At 35.7% G+C, this 19,255-nt stretch overlaps 1 long non-coding RNA gene across 2 annotated transcripts in view; it reads right to left on the reverse strand.

Annotated features, from left to right (window-relative positions):
- Window positions 1-250: 250 nt before the first annotated feature.
- The window catches only part of LOC140594027 (uncharacterized), a 488,215-nt gene continuing 469,210 nt past the window's right edge, over window positions 251-19,255 (reverse strand). Inside the window, exon 4 of one of the 2 annotated variants that reach the window (XR_011994571.1) lies at window positions 251-6,843. This is a non-coding gene — a long non-coding RNA (uncharacterized lncRNA). The remainder of the gene's footprint in view (window positions 6,844-19,255) is intronic. The other variant, XR_011994573.1, reaches the window with a different exon arrangement.

Below are 19,255 nucleotides of genomic sequence, written 5' to 3' on the forward strand. Positions count from 1 at the left end.
ATAAATTTGACCTGCATTTCAAGGTCAAAGATCTACTTAATCATTTGAAATGGCCCTTTGCAATACTATTCTATAGAATTCTAAGATGAGAAAACAGTATTTCAACCCTCTAATTGCTAAAAATAGGCCACTTTAAGTTTGGACATTAGCGAGCTGTCTACATTCTGTGGCAAGCTTCCCTACCACAGCTATGGTGAAACCTTCTCATTTAAAGAAGATCAATAGCCATACACGTTTTTCTTTTATGCAGTCCAGTTTACAACTCACTTTTAATATCATTTAAAAGTACATAAGCAAATCCTACATGACATTTTTATTACCATTGTAATATCTCAAGTTTAATTTTGGCAATAAATATAGTCTAGTACAAACTTAGAAGCAAAAAAAAAAAACGAAGTTTATTTTGATTTATAGCATAGTTTGACTTTTGAGCTTGAATACCATCCTTGTACAAGACACCTGTGTGTGACAAATCTGAAGTAGTTTGATTTTCAAATGACCTCTGCAGGTTATATTTTATTTGTTTTTAATCCATTACATTTTAGGAATTTGATCACAGTTTTAAATAGGATTTTCAAAAGGCTTCACATGGTGTTGTCATTAGTACACTGGTTTTATTTGACCCAATCTACTAAGTTTTGTTTTTTTGAAAAGCCCCAAGTTAATTGCAGAAGCCCAAATACCAAACATTGTTATTTTACTTTAGATGACATGCTTAGTCATTAATATAGATGTTTAGAATCTGTTATCTAAGGGAGGAAAAAAGGCTAAAAGCCAGGACTCTGACCTCTCAGAGACTTTGGGTTTCAATTTCTGACCTAAATTTTAAAAATTGGGTAATCTGAAGATAACTATTCTTTCTAAAGCTCAATTTTCTTAATGGTGAAAGAGGCAGTGAAAATGCCTTTACTTCATAAACTTATAATGTGTGAAAAATTGTAATAGGACAACAAAAGCACACAGTATTTATTTACACACACACACAGTATTTATACCCTAATAGTCGCATGCTCATTTCCTATTGCCAGCCTCTTCTCTGGTTCAGGAATGGATTTGGTGGAGATGAATGGAAGGTGAGGCTCTCCAGGGAAAACACACAGGATTAGTGCTCTATAAAGATGAGGGCTCTTCAGAACTCACACAAGAGAACACTGCCATTATCTTGGCAATGTACAATAAGGGTTCCCAAACTTTGTAGGTTACACCAAAGCAGCTCTGGCTGCCTTCTGAGTTTCCAAAATTAGTCACTACAGAACATGGTAAAATATATGCTCACCTAACAGTCATAAGGGTAATGAATATAATTATTGATGTTACTAGAGTGTTTCATCCATTTATAAATGTAGGACAATGATACTTGTCTCTCTCTCTTTTTCCTTTTTGCTCTTTTGGTCTTATCTCTTTCATATTACCAGTGAAGCATACCAAACTGAATGCCTTTAAACAAAAGAGTGAAATATAAATATTGTTATTTTGGAAAAGATTCAAAATACAATAGAAATGATAGGAATTCTGGAATTATATATGTATATTTTAAAGAGTGGACTTTTCGTGACCTAATATTCTAGAAAATTTTATTTTTCTTAGTTTTATATCAGGAAAACTACAGATTTCTGAAATAGTTGGATTTGAGGTTTATTTTGACCATTATGTGTTTTAGTAATCCAATCAGCAAAGCTTTTAATTTCTCACTGTTTTTGGAATCTGCTTTGGCCAGAGATTGGAGCTCCAACAGGGTTAGCTTCTACTTCTTCTTGGCATCTGGTAATGAATGGTTTAATGATTGAACTTTCACAGTGTGCTCAGGGTGAATCATTAGTACTATGTAAAAACCTTATGATTTACTTAACAAATACACAGTATAGAGAATGTAGTTTTAAATGGTAGCATGCCATGACTATTTCAAATCATGTCACCTTAAAAATTGCTGGGTTTTGCACATTATCAATTTAGAGTATTTTAAAAATAAATTGTTAAGCACGTTTGAGTTTTCAGTACAGTATTAAAATATTTTTATTATGCAGTAAAATTGGTTATGTGGAGTATTTACATTTCAAATTAAATACATAAGGATGTATAAAAGTGAACAAGATGGCTGCACCATTGATTTCAGTGAAACTTGATGGGGAAGGAATACTCACAATCATATTATTTAATATAGTTCCTTTAGATCCTTTCCAATATTAATTTTAAAAAAATTTATTTATTTATTTGAGAAAGAGAGAGATAGCAAGAGAGCACAAAGGGAGAGGAGAGGGAGAAGCAAGCTCCATGCTGAGCAGGATAGTCTTACTCTGAGGCTCGATCCCAGGACCCTGGGATCACGGCCCCAGCTGATGGAAGCTGACTGAACTTCCCAGATGTGCCCCATACAATATTAACTTTGTAAAGCCATCTTTCATTCTGCTATAACAGTGCTGCCATGCATTTTGCCCAATATGGTTGCAGTGTCTGGTAGAAAAAAACTATTCTGCAAAATATCAGAAGCTCTTTTGCCAGAAATGGTATATCCTCCTTTGAAATCATCCAAAGATGTTTTCACAGAATATTTTATAGAAAATGATCCACACAGCAACTTCTTTATTGACAACCCCCCCCAAGAAGCTCTGCAAATAACTTATTTCAAAAGTTAGTAACTAATATATTTTCTCTAATTCACTTACACTTCTCATTAAAATGTCATCTCAAAATAAAATTGAAATCTGTACATATATTTATGAAATTCATTACATTGAAGCAGACACTCATTAATTTTTTTTCTTTTCAGCAATAAAAAATTAATAGCACTAATTTCAAGTTTGAGTTTAAGTATACCACCATCTTTTATAGCTATTTCCATTTATTTAGTATTAGAATTTCATATTTGGGGATTATGAGTGTATTTGTATGAAGGAAAATCTGTATTGACTATAAAATACTCAAGTAATCATAGAAAAAAATGGACTTTTTAAATATAGTTAATACTTTTGCTCGTCATGGATTTTGCCTTGTGTATTAAATGTATTTGATTTTAATATGTAGAGAATACCTACAATTGCATTAGAACAGGACCAAAACCTAAAAGGGAACAAGGGGAACATTTGAGAACAAGCATACCATGAAAAAATAAAAATGATTCTTAAAGTAATGAAACAATGCTCATTCCTACATATAATATTAAAAACATAGAAAATTATACTCAAACACTATATGTATGTATATGAGATCTTAAGAAAGAACAAAGCATTTTACATTAAATTAGCTGGAATGTTCTTTCAGATACCCATTCTCTGTGGATAGAAAATCAACATTGATACTCACATAAAATGATTACTTTGTAAGTCATACGCAGAATATATGAAGGAACCAAAAATACTGCTAAGTAGCAATAGCTTTACAGTGGATTGGAGAGTTTGGTTGCTAGGAAGGATATGCTAAAATTTCACACCTCTGTGTCTGGGCATAAGCTGTCCATTGTGCTTAACATTTCCTTTTCTTGTCTTTCCCGGTTTTCTATTTGAGGGACACTCTTCATTCTCCAAACATTAAAAACAAAAACAAAAAGCTAAACAGATACTCTACTACAATTAGCCTCTCACTTTCTTTCCTAAGAACTCCGATTATGTATTGTAACACATAGAATCTTTTGTTTTGTTTTTTTCTTCTACTTTACATAACATACTGTAAACTGCTTGAGAGCTGGGATTGTATCTTGTTCCTTTTGTATTCTCAAGGTTTGGTGCTATCTGTCACATAGAAGGAGACCTATAATTGTTTTTGAAATAATTGAACAGTAAATTAATGCATTAGGTAATCAAATGGGTGCATGAATATAAACTATTTTGAAGAAAAATATAAGAACATAAAAGATGATGACCCTTTTTATACCTCACAACGGTCATTAATATAAAAAATAATCATAAAGTGTGTGAACATTAATTTTGAACAATGCGCTCAGGCCTTAAGTACCATGCATAACTAGAATAAACAGGTGAATAAAGGTAGGTAATTTTCCCCAGATAAGGCAATTCAAAAATGGAACAATCAGGGATTTGAATACAGTCGGATTTTCCCAAAGTCTGTAGTCTCTGCAGTATGATTCCCATATACAGTAAACCAATATGACAAAAATGACTAAAGAAAAATGTAAACTACAGGAACTACTTAGCAGTACATCTGTATTTATTTATTCTACAGTTAGGAACCTTTGGGTCAAGTCTAGAGATGACCATTGAGAGAAGTATAGAGATAACCAATTAGTACCATATTTTTCAGTTAATTTTTGCTGTGCCTTATTCTGCTCAATATTCATGGAGGGTATAGATGACAAGATGAAACCAAAACCCATGATTTCTTTTTCAAAATATATTTCCTGAGACAATGAAACCCTGGTAAGGGTAATCTAGAGAGTTTATGGATATTTCTACTGAGGTAATATTTTTAAGATCTTAAGATTAGCTGGTGACTAAGATGCCTTGTGTTCGTTTCTATCAAAAGCTAGGTTGGCGAGTAGTTAAAATTCTGCCTTCCAATTTCTTTATTCAATTTTTCTGAGTGTTAGAAAAAGAGATCTAAAATTGAGTTTATGTCTAGCCTGTTTTTCTTAGTAATATTGTTCTAGTAATATTTAATATAGTAAGAGAGCAAATATTCATTTATTTTGTCTAGGATATTTTGCACATCCATTACTAATCTTGAGCTCATATAAACCATTTTTTTCCATTTTTAATACAAATCTGTGTCAATGCCACTGCTTAATTTCAAAAGCAAAAATAATTTAAAAAACAAAAAACCAAAAACTAGTTCAAAGTTGGTTAGAGAAAACCACTTCTTTCCATAAGTTTTAGGTTTAATAAAACTGAAAACAAAGAAAACTAAGTACTAATTAATACATTTCTCATGTGTGATCATTCTATTCTTTAAATTTGGCAAAATCATTATATGCCTTAAATTATAGTAATGATATAGAAACTCATTGATATTTATTAAATAAAGGCATACTTTGGAGATATTGTGGGTTGAGTTCCAGACCACCACAATAATATTAATGACAATAAAATGAGTCAAATGACTTTTTTTTTGGTTTCCTAGTGTATATAAAGGTTATGTTTATACTATAGTCTACTAAGTGCTCAATAGCACTATGTTTAAAAAATGCACGTACGTTGCTACTTTATTGCTAAAAAAAAAATACTATAATCTGAACTTTTAGCAAGTCATGTTTTTGCTGGGAGAGGGTTTTGCCTTGATGTTGATGGCTGCTGACTGACCAGGGTGGTGGTTGCTCAAGATTGGGCTGGCTGTAGCAGTTTCTCAAAATAAGACAACAATGAAGTTTGTCACATGGATTGAGTCGTCTTTTAACATGTGATGCTGTGTGATGGCATTTTAGCACAGAACTTTTTTGAAATTTGAAGTCTTTCCTCTCAAACTCTGCAGATGCTTTATCAACTAAATTTATGTACTATTCTACATTCTTTGTCATTTCCATAATCTGCAACTCAAGAAACCACTTTCTTTGCTCATCTACAAGCAGCAATTCTTCATATGTGAAAATATTATGGGATTGCATCAATTCAGTCACATCTTGAGGTTCCTCTTCTAGTTGTCTTGCTGTCACTACATCTGCTATGGCTTCTCTACTGAAGTGTTGAGCCTCTCAAAGTTATCTATAAGGGCTGGAATTAACTTCTTCCAAACTCCTGTTTATGTTGACATTTTGACCCCTCCCTATAAATTACAAATGTTTTTAATGGCATCTAAAATCATGAATTCTTTCTAGATTTTCAATTGACTTTGACCTGATCCATCAAGGAGTTGCTATATATGGCAACTATAGCCTTCTGAAATGTTTGTCTTAAGACTTGAAGTCAAAATGACTCCTTGATTCACAGACTGCAAAAATGGATGTTGCTTTAGGCATAAAAATAACATTTCATTGTTTATCTCCATCAAAGCTCTTGGGTGATGAAATACAATCTCAATGAGCAGTAATAACTTGAAAAGATTCCTTTTGTTCTGAGCAGTAGGTCTCAACAGTAGGCTTAAACAGGTGTGCTGTCATCCAGGCTTTGTTGTCCTATTTCTATTTGGGAATTACGAGTGGGAGTATTGGTATGAAGAATAGCTGTAGCATAAATCTTAAGGGCTCTAGGACTTTTGGTATGGTTTCAACTTCAATTTGCCAGCTGCATAGCCCCCTTAACAAGAGTCAGCCTGTCCTTGGAAGCTTTAAAGCCAGGTGTTGTCTTCTAACTATGAAAGCCCTAGATGACATCTTCCAAGAGAAGGCTGTTTTGTCTACATTGAAAATCAGATGTTTACTGTGGCCACCTTCCCTTCACTAGATCTTTTGGATAATTTGCTGCTTTACCTCACTGTTGCATTACAGAGACGGATTTCTTTCCTTAAACCTCACAAACAAATTCCTGCTAGCTTCCACTTTTCTTCTGCAGATTCTTCACCTCTCCACAGAAGAGAGTTAGGATTTTGCTCTGAATTAGGCTTTGGCTTAAAGGAATGGTGTGGTTAGTTTGATCTTCTATCCAGACCAATGTAACATTCGTCATATCAGCAACAGGCCGTTTTACTTTCTTATCATTCTTGTGTTCACTGGAGTAGCACTTTTAATTGGCCTCAAAAGCTTTTAGTTATATTTACAATGTGGCTGTTTGGTATGAGATGCCTAGATTTTGGTCTTTCTCAGCTTTAGATATGCCTTCTTCACTACGCTTTATCATTTCTAGCTTTTGATTATAAAGTAAGGGATGTGTAATTCTTCCTTTTACTTTGACATTTGGAGGCCACTGCAGGGTTATGAAATGACCTGATTTCAAATTGTTACATCTCAGGAAATAGGAAGACCTGAGGAGAGGAAGAGAGACAAGGGGATAGTCAGTGGAGCACTCAGACACACATGACATTTATTAAGTTTGCCATCTTTTGGGCATCGTTCATAGTGTCCCAAAACAATCACAATAGTAACATAAAAGATAATAGATCACAGGTCATCCTAGCAAATACAATAATCTCAACATTTTTGAATTAATTACCAAGATGTGGCACAGAGACATGAAGTGAGTTAATGGTGTTGGAAAATGGCACAGATGGACTTGCTCAACACGGGGTTACATAAACCTTCAGTCTTAAAAAATCACAGTATCTGTGAAGTGCAATAAAAGGAGGTATACCTGTAGTTGAATACAATGGAAGATAGCACCTACAGACACTTAGATTTATTACTTTCATACACGACTCACATGTATGCCTTTTGATGCTTGACACATTTGCTCTAACAAAAGTCATGATCTCGCCTTTGACCCTAAGAAACTGAGATATACATTTTTCAGATAAAGACCTTTTAGATATATTAAAAGGGTTTACCAGATAGCCAACACATTCTATTTCTCAGGTCCATTTCCTACTGGAAATTATTCTTCTGATGGATTCATATGACCGAAAGTCAAAGAAAGGGAAGAAAAAAAAAGTTTCACTATCTGAACAGTCTCACCTAATGTATTATTCTTAAAAATCTAGCCACAGATCATGAACTTGAGCTAAACCTTAGTTTGACACATCCAGTGACAAGCTGAACAGAAAAGAAATGGATAAACTTACGATGGAGGTAGAATAGAAATTAATTCTATTTCCATAGTACATTTCTTTGAAGGAGTTCAAGGCAATTGATGAAAAAGATAAGACAGTAAATATGAACCAATTTTCCTTCAGAGACCAAATCTGAGAACTGGGAATACAAAATATTCACTGGCATATTGTGTTGTTTTCTGGGGCCATTTGTTAACATGTTCTCTGATCTGGACACAACACAATTAAAGGCAGGATTTGTTCATTTATCTGTTAATTCAATCCTCAGTCATTTTCAAGTCTCTTCTTCCATGAAACCCTCTTGAAATGTTTTAACGCAAGCTGCTCTATTCTCTCTTTGAAGGTCAAACTCCCTCATACTTTAAAATGAAATAACTGACAACCACTTTGACATCAAAATAGTTGTTTATTGAAGGAAGACCTTAGTTAAGCACTTTTGTTATTGTTATTTTGTTTGGGGATGCAGCCCTTTCCTCAGTTTTTTCTTGCTAGAATGCCAGAGACTTTAAGTTTGATCCTGATGGTTAATTTTATGCATCAGCCTGAGTGGGTCGTGTGCAGCTCACATATATAAAAATTATTCTGGATGTGTCTATGAGAGTGTTTCTGGATGTGATTAACATTTCAATTAAAAGACTGAACAAAGCAGATTGCCTTCCCCAAATGGGGGCTTCTTCCAAGCCAGTGAAAGCTTAAGCACAAGAAAAAAGTTGATCAAGAGAGATTTTGCTCTCTGTGTGTTGGTCTTGAGCTGGAATATTGCACTCCAGGTTTTCAGACCTTCATTCTATAGATATTGGGATTTCTCAGCTTCCATAATTTTATTAGCCAATTTCTTATAATAAATCTCCATGTATCCTCACAGTTCTATTTCTTTGGAGAACCCTGACACAGTGATCAATGCAGCATCACCTTTTGAAAGCCTAAGTTCTGGAAGAGAGACTGAGGGATCTATAGTGGGAAAGAGGGGCAAGAGGAACAATTACTGCCTTTTTAGGCTGTTTCATAAAAAAAAAAATCAGGTATTGATTTCATTCAGTATAAATTAAGTCCCAAGTTTCAATGCATTTGTGGTTGAACTCCAAGGAATTAAGAAAACAATCAGTTTGTTCCAGATGTCCCAAGGCAACCAAATTGGGCAGTCTTAATCCAAAAGTATAACCTCAAAGTAAAAAGCAGATTTTTTCATACCCTGATACTCTGATTTCTTACCCTTTTCTGCTTTATTCTTTAAAAAGAATAAGGGAAACATATAAATATTAATTCTTAGCTTTTCATATTGTAGGATCTCTGTATTTTAAAATAATGTAACAAAAGGTAAAAAAAAAAAAAAAAAAAAAAAAACCAACAGAGCATTAAAAGACCTTTCTGGCAAGAGGGATATCAAGATTAAAAATGACTTAAACATGAAATATTTTCATTCACGCTACATTTTCTTGTTCACAATTAACAGTCTTGCTTTATAAATCATTTACTTATAACAATCTTTGTGACTTAGATCAATTGAATTAAAACTACATTTTGCATTTCTTTTACATGACTTTTTTACTCTACTACTGAGAAACCAGGGAACTGTGAAGAAATGCTTAATACTTTTCCTTTCTGTCCTCCCACAATTTCTCTTCTCATTTAAAAATAAAGACATGGAGGTGTCTGGAAGTCTCAGATGGTAAAGTGGCTGCCTTTGCTCAGGTCATGATCTCAGGGTTCTGGCAGTGAGTTCTAGGCATCAGGCTCTCCATTCAGCAGGGAATCTGCTTGGCCCTCCCCCTTTGCCCCTCTCCCTGCTAATGCTTTCTCTTTCTCCAATTGGAGGAGAAAAAAAAAACTTATCTCCTCTCTAGCTTTCAGATGTGCATTTGCAGTATTTTTAATTAAGCTGTTTTGATTAATATTAGTTACAATTGTGTATACAGATTTTTAGAGATAATGATCATTAGTGGGTAAAACTGTAAAAGGACAGGGTGATAGCAGATTTTAAAGGAGACCGACCAACTGTCATCAGTTGAACCCACTGAAATCTTTATTTCTAAAAGGGGTGAAATTATCCTTTGTTCTTCCAGTAATATGCTGTGCAAAGTACCTCACACACATTTGCAGCATGCTTGCCAAAATACTTTTCCCTGATTTTAGCCTAGATGATGCTTAAATTTATAGGAAATATAGGGGATAGAAGAACAAACTGACAAATTGAGAATGTGGATCATTCAAAAGGGTAATTGATTCTGTTTCTATAAAGAATTGGTAGCACAAAGACTGAAAAGGAATGAGGAACATCTATAATTAAAAAGATTTTCGTATGCTCTTCTTACAAGAGCTTTCCTTTAAACACATGTTTTTGAGTAGTTGTCATGTATGAAATTACAACTAACTACTTTGTTGGCCAGCAGATAGCAAGACAGGGCTACGTAGAGAAGCAAAATGTAAGTTTCCAGTTATATTACTTTTACAATGAAATGCCATTTCTGGGGGCAGCAAATGCAAGTAAATTGGGGCATTTAGCACTCAAATTCTAAGACACAAATATTAAGAGTAAAATGGATTTTGTATTTGTAGTTATGGTACACAGACTTGACTACAAATCCCTTAATTAAATAGGACACAGCTGCTCCTGTATTAAGCCATTTTAGTAGCATGAAAGAAAAACTGAGTGTTAGATGTGTAGGCCATTATTTCACATTGAAAATTTTTTCATTGTACAATTTGAAAAGATTTACCATTTGCGAAATATGGCAAACCTGGAATATGGAGTGCTGGCGTGCTTTTTTTCCTATGAAAGTAAAAAGCCATGGGATAAAGCAGTTAAGAAGGGAAGCGTGGGCCCATTAACACATTGACCTCACACTAGTAGTTTGACAGAATTGGTACCCAGGATTTGCATTTGTACAATTTGCTAAAAGCAAAGTGCAAATCAAGCCTCAGAAACAGTAGGACCAGAAAATAAACAAGTGTGTTGCTGCTTCTCTAAAGTCCTCTGTATCCTGTGCTCATATCAGATCTACCCAGTGCTCATCTGGGGAGAGTCAGAGTTCACAAACTAGGTTGTTAGAGTGCTTCAAAACAACCTAGGGAATGCTAAGACTGAGAGGGTCCCGGTGGGCTTAAAGCAAGCAGGACACAATTTTTTACAAGTCTTTCATCCTCAGAAACTACAGCTGACTCTTGACTTAGGGCCAAAAAAAGACCTTGAGCAAAGAACATACCATTAAAGTGAGGCTTATTTATAAGTGAAGTAGCTTGTTTTTTTTTTCACCATAGGAATTAGAGGGTTTTTGAAAGGACTCTCATCACAATAAAGTCCTTTGCTTCTACACACACACTCCCACACTTCCTTGCCCACACATCAGATAACACTGAACTTGTTGAAGTCCCTTGTACACATCATCATTTGCCTCTATGGAACACTGGTCCTTATTATCAGCTGCTATCTATCCTCTTTCTTATCTTTTAGTTATTTTTTGTTTTCCCTAAATAATCTGTGGGAAGTTAAGATCATCATACTCTAATTAACCAATCTCTACTTTCAACTTTTCCTTTCTTTACAAACAGTAAGAGACTTTGTTTCCTCCTTTCTAATGCTATACTTACTCGTCTTCACACTCTTCCAGTTAAAGTCAGGTGTACCCCAAGGCAGATGAGCACTAATTTCATCTTCAGCTATCTTCAGAGAAACACTATTCCATGAATTGTCCTCTCTTTCCCATCTCCTCAAACTTTTCTCTCTAATGGCAATTACTTCCAGCATATAAATAAATATAAGGAAATCACTCCTGTCTACAAAACTCTTGACTGATGTCCATAGCCATTTAGCTTTTAGCCTGTGCCCCTCTACCTTCAGAGAGAAGATTATTAAAAAAAAAAAAGTTCTATGTTATTCTATTTCATATTCACTCAAATGAATAATCCAGCTAAAGCTGAATAAGTTTATGAAGTCTCAAGTTCCTGCATTTTGGGTACACACTACAAAATATATAAGGGGTAAATATAGTTTTGATTCACTTCTGAGGATCTTAGAAATCTCAGTGTATAGTACATCTCCATTTACCCAAATAACATTTTATTAGAGTATCTTGTGTGTGTCTCCCATTAAAACTTTAGGCTGCTGGGGATCCCTGGGTGGCGCAGCGGTTTAGCGCCTGTCTTTGGCCCAGGGCACGATCCTGGAGACCTGGGATCGAATCCCACATCGGGCTCCCGGTGCATGGAGCCTGCTTCTCCCTCTGCCTGTGTCTCTGCCTCTCTCTCTCTCTCTCTCTCTCTCTCTCTCTCTCTCTCTCTCTGTGACTATCATAAATAAATAAAAAATTAAAAAAAAAAAACAAAACTTTAGGCTGCTAAGTAAAGAAACTATTTTTTTTTTTTATGTTTTCTCAATTGTATAGTAGAGTATTAAAACTAGAGATTTTCCTTTTCTTTTCTCTCTTGTCACCTAGTCCCTGTACTGTCCTTGCCTGTGCTCATCCCAGGACCCTACAAGACCCGATCCTTGCTCCTCTCCAACTTTACCTTGTAAGTTCTAGTCTCATAGCCAGCTTCATGTCCTCCAGCAGGCAAGATTTATTCTTAGCCTTTCTACTTATTCTTTGTCTTCTCAAAAGATCTTTCCTTGTCTGGTTTCTTAACACTTAGTCTCAGCTCTGATATTATTGCCTCCTCTTAGGAAGAGGAGAAGAACCACTTCTCTACTCTTTATCACATTATCCTAGTTTTTTCTTCTTCATAGAAACTAACAGTCCCTGAAACTATGCTGTTTGTTTACTCGCTCCATAAAAGAGCCTTGTTTTGTTCCCAGTATTTGCCCATTATGTGAAATGGTGCCTGGCATGTGAAAAGAATGGGACACATATTTGTTGAATGAATACATGGATTAAATAAGCTGGGGTTTGGGCTCATCATCTCTGAGGCTGGATAGGGATTTTTCTAAGACTCACTGGCACCATTTGCAGCAAAGGTAAATGAAAAAATGTGGGTACATGTGAGCATTTGAAAGTGACCAAATAACCAGACCAAAACCACAGCAAATACTGCTGAGATATTTAGTACATTGTCTAACACATCCTCATTACACCACTCTCATGAGCTCCTCAGAAGAACTCAACCCTGCTTTTCTTGTGACCAGAAGTTTTAAGAAAAATTAGAAGTGGATCCATTAAATATGCATTAGATGAAAGAACAGAGGAGACTATCTGGATAGACCCAGTTGCCTATCAGATCCCCAACATCCAGAGACTACCAATTAAACAGAACTGTATACTATGTAATTAAGTCCTATGTAAAGAACTAAATTTCTTTCACATTATATTCATCTCAGGTTACTCAGGCATCAAGGGGACAAATGTTATCAGTAAGTGGTACATTTCAGTGTCTAAATATTTTTAGTCTGTCCCCCTTCCTTTCTTAGCCTAGGGAGCTATCAAGGTGAAACCTGGATCTGATTCATCCTCCAAATGTGTCTCATCTCAAAATGCTGCCTTCCTCACTGTTAAAGATACAAAAGGAAAAAGGGGGAAATTATTGCCACTCTGAAAGACTTTTTGAGTCTGTGGATATGGCAGTTGGGTCTCCTAAGGATGGGATGAGACGTGGAGGGAATGTTCTCAGAGAAACATCTGTGAAGAATAAAGTGTGGTAATCTACACAATAAAAAAACCTAAAAACATAGGTGGAATCTTCACCTCACACTTCGAGAGAGGGAGATCAAGAATACCCAAAAAGGTGACTGAGGAGTAAAGAGAAATGAAAGTTGAAAGATCTTTCTAGTCCGTCAAACTAAAAATGTACACCTTCCTTTTCAGTGATGTCTAGCACACTTTTATTCCTCTATAATGAATGTCTGTTTATATTTCTAAAGTAGTTATAATGTACTAAAAAGCAACGAGATCGTATTGATATTTGGATCCTATAGAGTATTTAGCACAACGTTATAATGTAAGCAAAGTGTTAGGATGAAATGTGTCCACTGTCATCATACATCATGTTAATATTAAAACACCCAAGGGGCACCGGCTCAGTGGTTGAGCATCTGCCTTTGGTTCAGGGCATGATCCCGGAGTCTGGGATTGAGTCCCACATCAGACTCCCTGCAGGAAGCCTGCTTCTCCTTCTTTCTAGGTCTCTGCCTCTCTCTTTCTGTCTCTCATGAATAAATAATCTAAAAAGAATATTAAAAAACACCTAAAATAAAACATGAGAGTCTTTAGATAGGCTTAAAAGGTACAGAAATTACATGAGGGACAGTGTTTTACATACCTTTTGGAGTGTTGCTATATCTCCATTATCTTCCTGAACTAGACACTCTAACCATCTCTTCAGTTTAACAAGCACAGGTTCCTAGCACCCCTTTTTGTCAGCAACCACAACCAACAGTCACAACTGACAGGACCAGGGACTAGCACCTGGCTTATGCTTCTCTAATCCAGAGCCCTCTTGGTTGAAGCAGGACCAAGAGAGAATCAAGCATTTGCATGTACCTGAGCCCATGACACGTAAACTTAGAATTCACTAGCACCCAGATTTGGCTGTGCAGACTACAGATAGGGGAAGTCAATCTATATAGATACAGAAATCCAGAAATGAGTAAAGAGGGGCAAAGAGTATATCTCCAGGGGTCCCAACAGCTTTTCGGTTTGTAACACTCAGTTCTTCCTATGACTGGGTAAATGTCTGATGCTGAATTTCAAGAGATGCGCCTACACCATTATAACCTTATTTCTTCTTAAGTTTTCAATTCCATATCTGATACTTATAATATATAAAGAGACTTAATTCACCCAGGTAATGAACAGACTTGCAAATGAGATAATTATTACACCGTTTATCACCATCTGGTGGCTTGGCCAATATGTTTACATGTTATATTTAATTTTATTTAACTTTTTTCTAAGAATCTGAAATACTTTTCTAAGAGCCAACAATTCAGTTTGGTTACATGAAATGAAAAAAAAAAGTTGGCAAAATTAGAGGTTATTTTTTGTTTTGTTTTTTAACTTTTTATGGTAAAGCTTTTTTAAAAAAGATTTTATTTATTCATTCATGAGACACAGAGAGACACAGGCAGAGGGAGAAGCAGGCTCTCTGTAAGGAGCCCAGCGCAGGACTCAATCCAGGACCCTAGGATCATGCCGTGAACCAAAGGCAGGGCTCAACCACTGAGCCACCCAGGTGCCTTATGGTAAAATTTTTCATAAGGAAGATTGATATGAAAACTAACAACTCTACTTATAGTTTTTCCACTTCTTTATCAGTTTCAGTTGAAACATTAGTATTCTGTTAAATGCTAAAAACTAGATGTTTACAACTCTAGTTCTAAACATCGTCTAGCCCAAATATGCAACTTGTAATCAATAATAGATATTGATTCACACTGCATCTTTAACAAGATTAAGAGCCATTCACGGAGCTAAAGGCTTTATGTGAAGGCATAATAAAAGGCTACTTGGTAAACTGCTGGATGTCCTTTCTGGTTAACAAACAAAAAAGCCCAGCTAGTATAACACAGAATAGCTGTTCAAAAAAATTAGAAGCAAACAAGCCATACAAATAGTTCATCCGGCTATAAAAAGATATGAAATTTAGGTAGAATGGAGGTCATGTTTGAGACGAAGCACTTGGCTAGATACTTCCAGAAACACAATGGAACTGAATGATAGTATTCTTATAAAGAGAATACAAAATAAATTCTATTGCAAGTTTTTTGACCCACAGATGACAATCTCGCAGGATATGTAAGTACAGAAGTAGAAATGTTCTGGGGCCAGTATGATAGGAGAGACAGCCAGATGCCTTTTTAATTCTGTAACAAAGATGGTAAAGTACAACACAATTGTTTTGTTTTTTGCTTTCATCTTTTTATCTTAATATCTTACTCCCCTCTTTAAAACTCCTCTCTCACCTTCCAGTTTTTATTTTATTAGTGCAGTTATTTCTAGCCAGTGCTTAGGAAGATATCTGTATTTTCAGTTAATTCTTGCCATGATGTGGGGGTACCAAGCACAAGAGTTTTTCCCTTCATTTAATTTCTACCTTGTGCCTCACACTGGAAGGTACTAAGACTCAGACTTTGGTCCTTTAAGGAGATCTTAGAGACAGATGTGAAAGAGAACTTGCTCTGAACAGTTGGTTGTCTTTGCAGATGTATTCACATGTGATATACACAAATTGGAACATGGTTAATTCTAGCTGGAAGTAGAGGTCAGAATGGTTTTATTCTTAAAATTAAGACAAGATGGATTGCCTGTATAGAAGGAGGACTACATTCTAGGAAAAAGGAATATTTGAACTTGCATAACATTTTGGAGGTAGCAAGTACTCTAAGAATATTGGCAAATAATTCACTTGGTAAGCATGGGTGTGTGTCAAAAGATGACACTGGAAAGAAAGGAAAGAGTTAATCATAGAAAACCTTTGTATAACAGGATAACATGTTTCAGCATCATTTCTGGTGCAGAAACATAGGGTGTCATTTCACAAGATCCTGACTGAACCTGGGAGTCACTGAAATTATCTTTTGGGAAGTATACTATTAAAAGATAATTATCACAAAGAGTAAAATGGTAAAATGACTCTTGTACAAATATGAAAACAAACATGTTGAAGATTTTAAATTATGAGGGAAACACATAGAGGTTATAATTAGTTGAAAGACTGGGCAGCTCAGGTGGCTCAGTGGTTTAGCTCCTGCGCTCGGCATGATCCTGGAGACCTGGGATCGAGTCCCATGTCAGGCTCCCTGCATGGACCCTGCTTCTCCGCCTCTGTGTGTGTGTCTCTCTCATGAATAAATGAATAAAATATTTGATTAGACAAATGGACAATGGCCAGATAGCGATAGTCTGATTCCAATCTTCTGCAGCAATAGTCCAAGAAGCCAATCACAACCTCTATCAGCCCAGAAGGGTCAGGATTTGTCACTACCTGCTAGCTGCCCTAATTTTTACTTCTACTTCCAACTCATGACCAACCAGAGAAAACCAAATATACTCCCCAAACTAATCATATAAGGTGTCTCATTTCCTTCTAGGTAGCCTACCTCCAGCTTCTGCATGCCAACAACCCACTATTAGGCACTCCTGAAGTCTTTCCTTCTTTTCCACTATAAATCTTTCCCACTCACCTGCCTGCCTTTGAGTCTGCCAATTGCAAGTGATGGTGACTGCCTCCCTTGATTGAACAAGATCTGAATCAATAGTCTCTGTTCTAATATGGGTGGCCTTTTATTCCCACAGTTTTCCTAGAAGTTCCACCAAGATAGCAACTGTATTTCACATTGAGATGGAGTCCAGCCTTTGAGCAGTACCCACAATAGACCTTTGTGCCTTGTTGAGTCTGTGTCACCATGGGAATTTAATGGTCAACCAGTTCTGAAAACATAAACTAAAAGTATCTCTTGGTGAATGGAAAACTGATAGTGGGGGAGATTCCTCCCTCTATCAAAACAAAATAATCAAGATGGAAGGAGAATTTCATTTTATTGGTGACCCAGAGCATAGTTTGTCCAAATGGATGCTTGTGAAAACCTCAGACTCACCAGTCTGTGAAGCAAGCTCAAAGGACAGGTTGCTAGGACCTATACCTATGTTCTACCCTGTGATTCTTTTTTTTTATGACAACATACTTTTAGACAACACAACACAAAGTAGAAACACAAAGGGGAGAGCAAAGGTAGATGAAAAGGAATGGTCTGATTCCATCAACAATAGGGACCAATCACAAACAAATTGTTACCACTAACAAAACTGAGGTACTGAACTGTGAGACTACATAGTGAGGAACCCAGTGCAGAATGGGATTCAGATCTGGTGGTTCTGATTTACCACACTGACATGCACTAAACGCTTCACTTTAATGATTCTTTCCTCTATTTTTTTCAGTGTGCCTCTGAATCAGAAACAGTCAATACCTTTGGAGAGGTACAATAGTATACCTGGGCAGTCACACCTGAGGGTTAAGTAAAGTACATTTCCATTCTTCCATAAAAACTAAAAAGAGGGACGCCTGGGTGGCTCAGTGGTTGAGCGTCTGCCTTTGGCTCAGGGCGTGATCCTGGAGACCCGGGATCAAGTCCCACATCGGGCTCCCTGCATGGAGCCTGCTTCTCCCTTTGTCTCTACCTCTCTCTCTCTCTTGGTCTCTCATGAATAAATAAATAAAATCTTAAGAAAAGTTTATCTTTTTAGTTTTTCTTTCTTTTTTTTTTTTGTCATTTGGTCTTGAAACAATACATGATATTCTAATTTGTTCAGAGACCAATGAGCCTCTTCAAGGATTCCATTTGCTTTGTTTTAGCTGAAAGAGCATTTTCCAAGATAAAGTTACAGTTTTGCTAAAACACAATTGATTATTAGGGCATAACTTATCTAAGGGGTGAAAAACAAATTCTTTTGATATGCTATAAGACTCTATAAGCTTATCTCAGATTCCTTGAAAATGAAATCAAGAGTACTTTTAGATTTAACATTTCTGAGATTGTGACTCTTTATGAGTTGACTGAGTTCTAAGAAATAATCTCCTTTGAGAGCCCAATGAAAACAGGCTTCTGAAACACAAGAAAACTCTTCAACAGCCTCTTTCCTAGGTGTTACTATTTGCACATGAGTGATCTGGACAAACATTAAGGTTTTAACTTGATGGGAACCATCAAAAACCTATTGCTGATGCAGTAAGACAAGGAAATAAAAGGTAAGTGGGTTGGAAAACGGGCTGTTATGGAAGACTTAACACCTTACTTGTTCACAGAAGACATGATCATCTATGTAGAAAATCCAAGGGAGCTGATCAAAAAGCTCCCCAAACACATTAATGATTATTAACTTTGTATTCTGCAACCTTGTTATATATGAAAGTCAGTTGATTTCCTATATACCAGTAATGAACAAGTGATATTTGAAATGAAAAACAATTCTGGTGTGGGGGGTGCTTATTTATTGTATTAAATATTAGGTATAAATCTAAGGAAATATGTACAAGATATGTATAAGGAAAACTGCAAAACCCTAATGAATGAAATCAAAGAAAAGCTAAATAAATCTTCCATGGGCATGGATAGGAAGACTCAAGAGGAGGGTATCAGTTCCTTCTGCCTTGGTCTATATGGATTTGATACAATCCTATTTATCCAAATACTATTTATGGATATCAACAAGCTCATCCAAAAGTTTATATGGAAAGGCAAAAGACTCAGAATAACCAATATAATTTTGGAGAAGAACAAAGTTGGAAGAATGACACTACCCAAAGTCAAAACTTACTCTAAAGCTATGGTAATAAGGTCAGTGTGGTATTGATGAAAGAATACACAAATTAATCAATGGAACAGAATAGAAAGCCCAGAAATGGATCCCCAGAAATATAGTCAATTGATCTATGACAAAGAAGCAAAAGCAATACATGTGGAGAAAAAATGTCTCTTCAATAAATGGGGCTGGAATAATTGGATATCCAATGAAAGAAAAAAAAATCTCAGTACAGACCTTACATTATTTACAAAAATTAATTCAAAATAGATCATAGGCCTAAATTACAATGCCAAATTCTAAAACCCCTAGAAGATAACATAGTAGAAATCATGGATGACCATGGGTATGATGATGTCTTTTTAGGTACAACAGACAGCAAAGACACAATCCATGAAAGAAATAATTGATAAGCTGAAATTTAAAACTTCTATGTGAAA

Source organism: Vulpes vulpes, chromosome 1, assembly GCF_048418805.1.
Source record: "Vulpes vulpes isolate BD-2025 chromosome 1, VulVul3, whole genome shotgun sequence".
In the NCBI taxonomy this organism is placed as follows: domain Eukaryota; kingdom Metazoa; phylum Chordata; class Mammalia; order Carnivora; family Canidae; genus Vulpes; species Vulpes vulpes.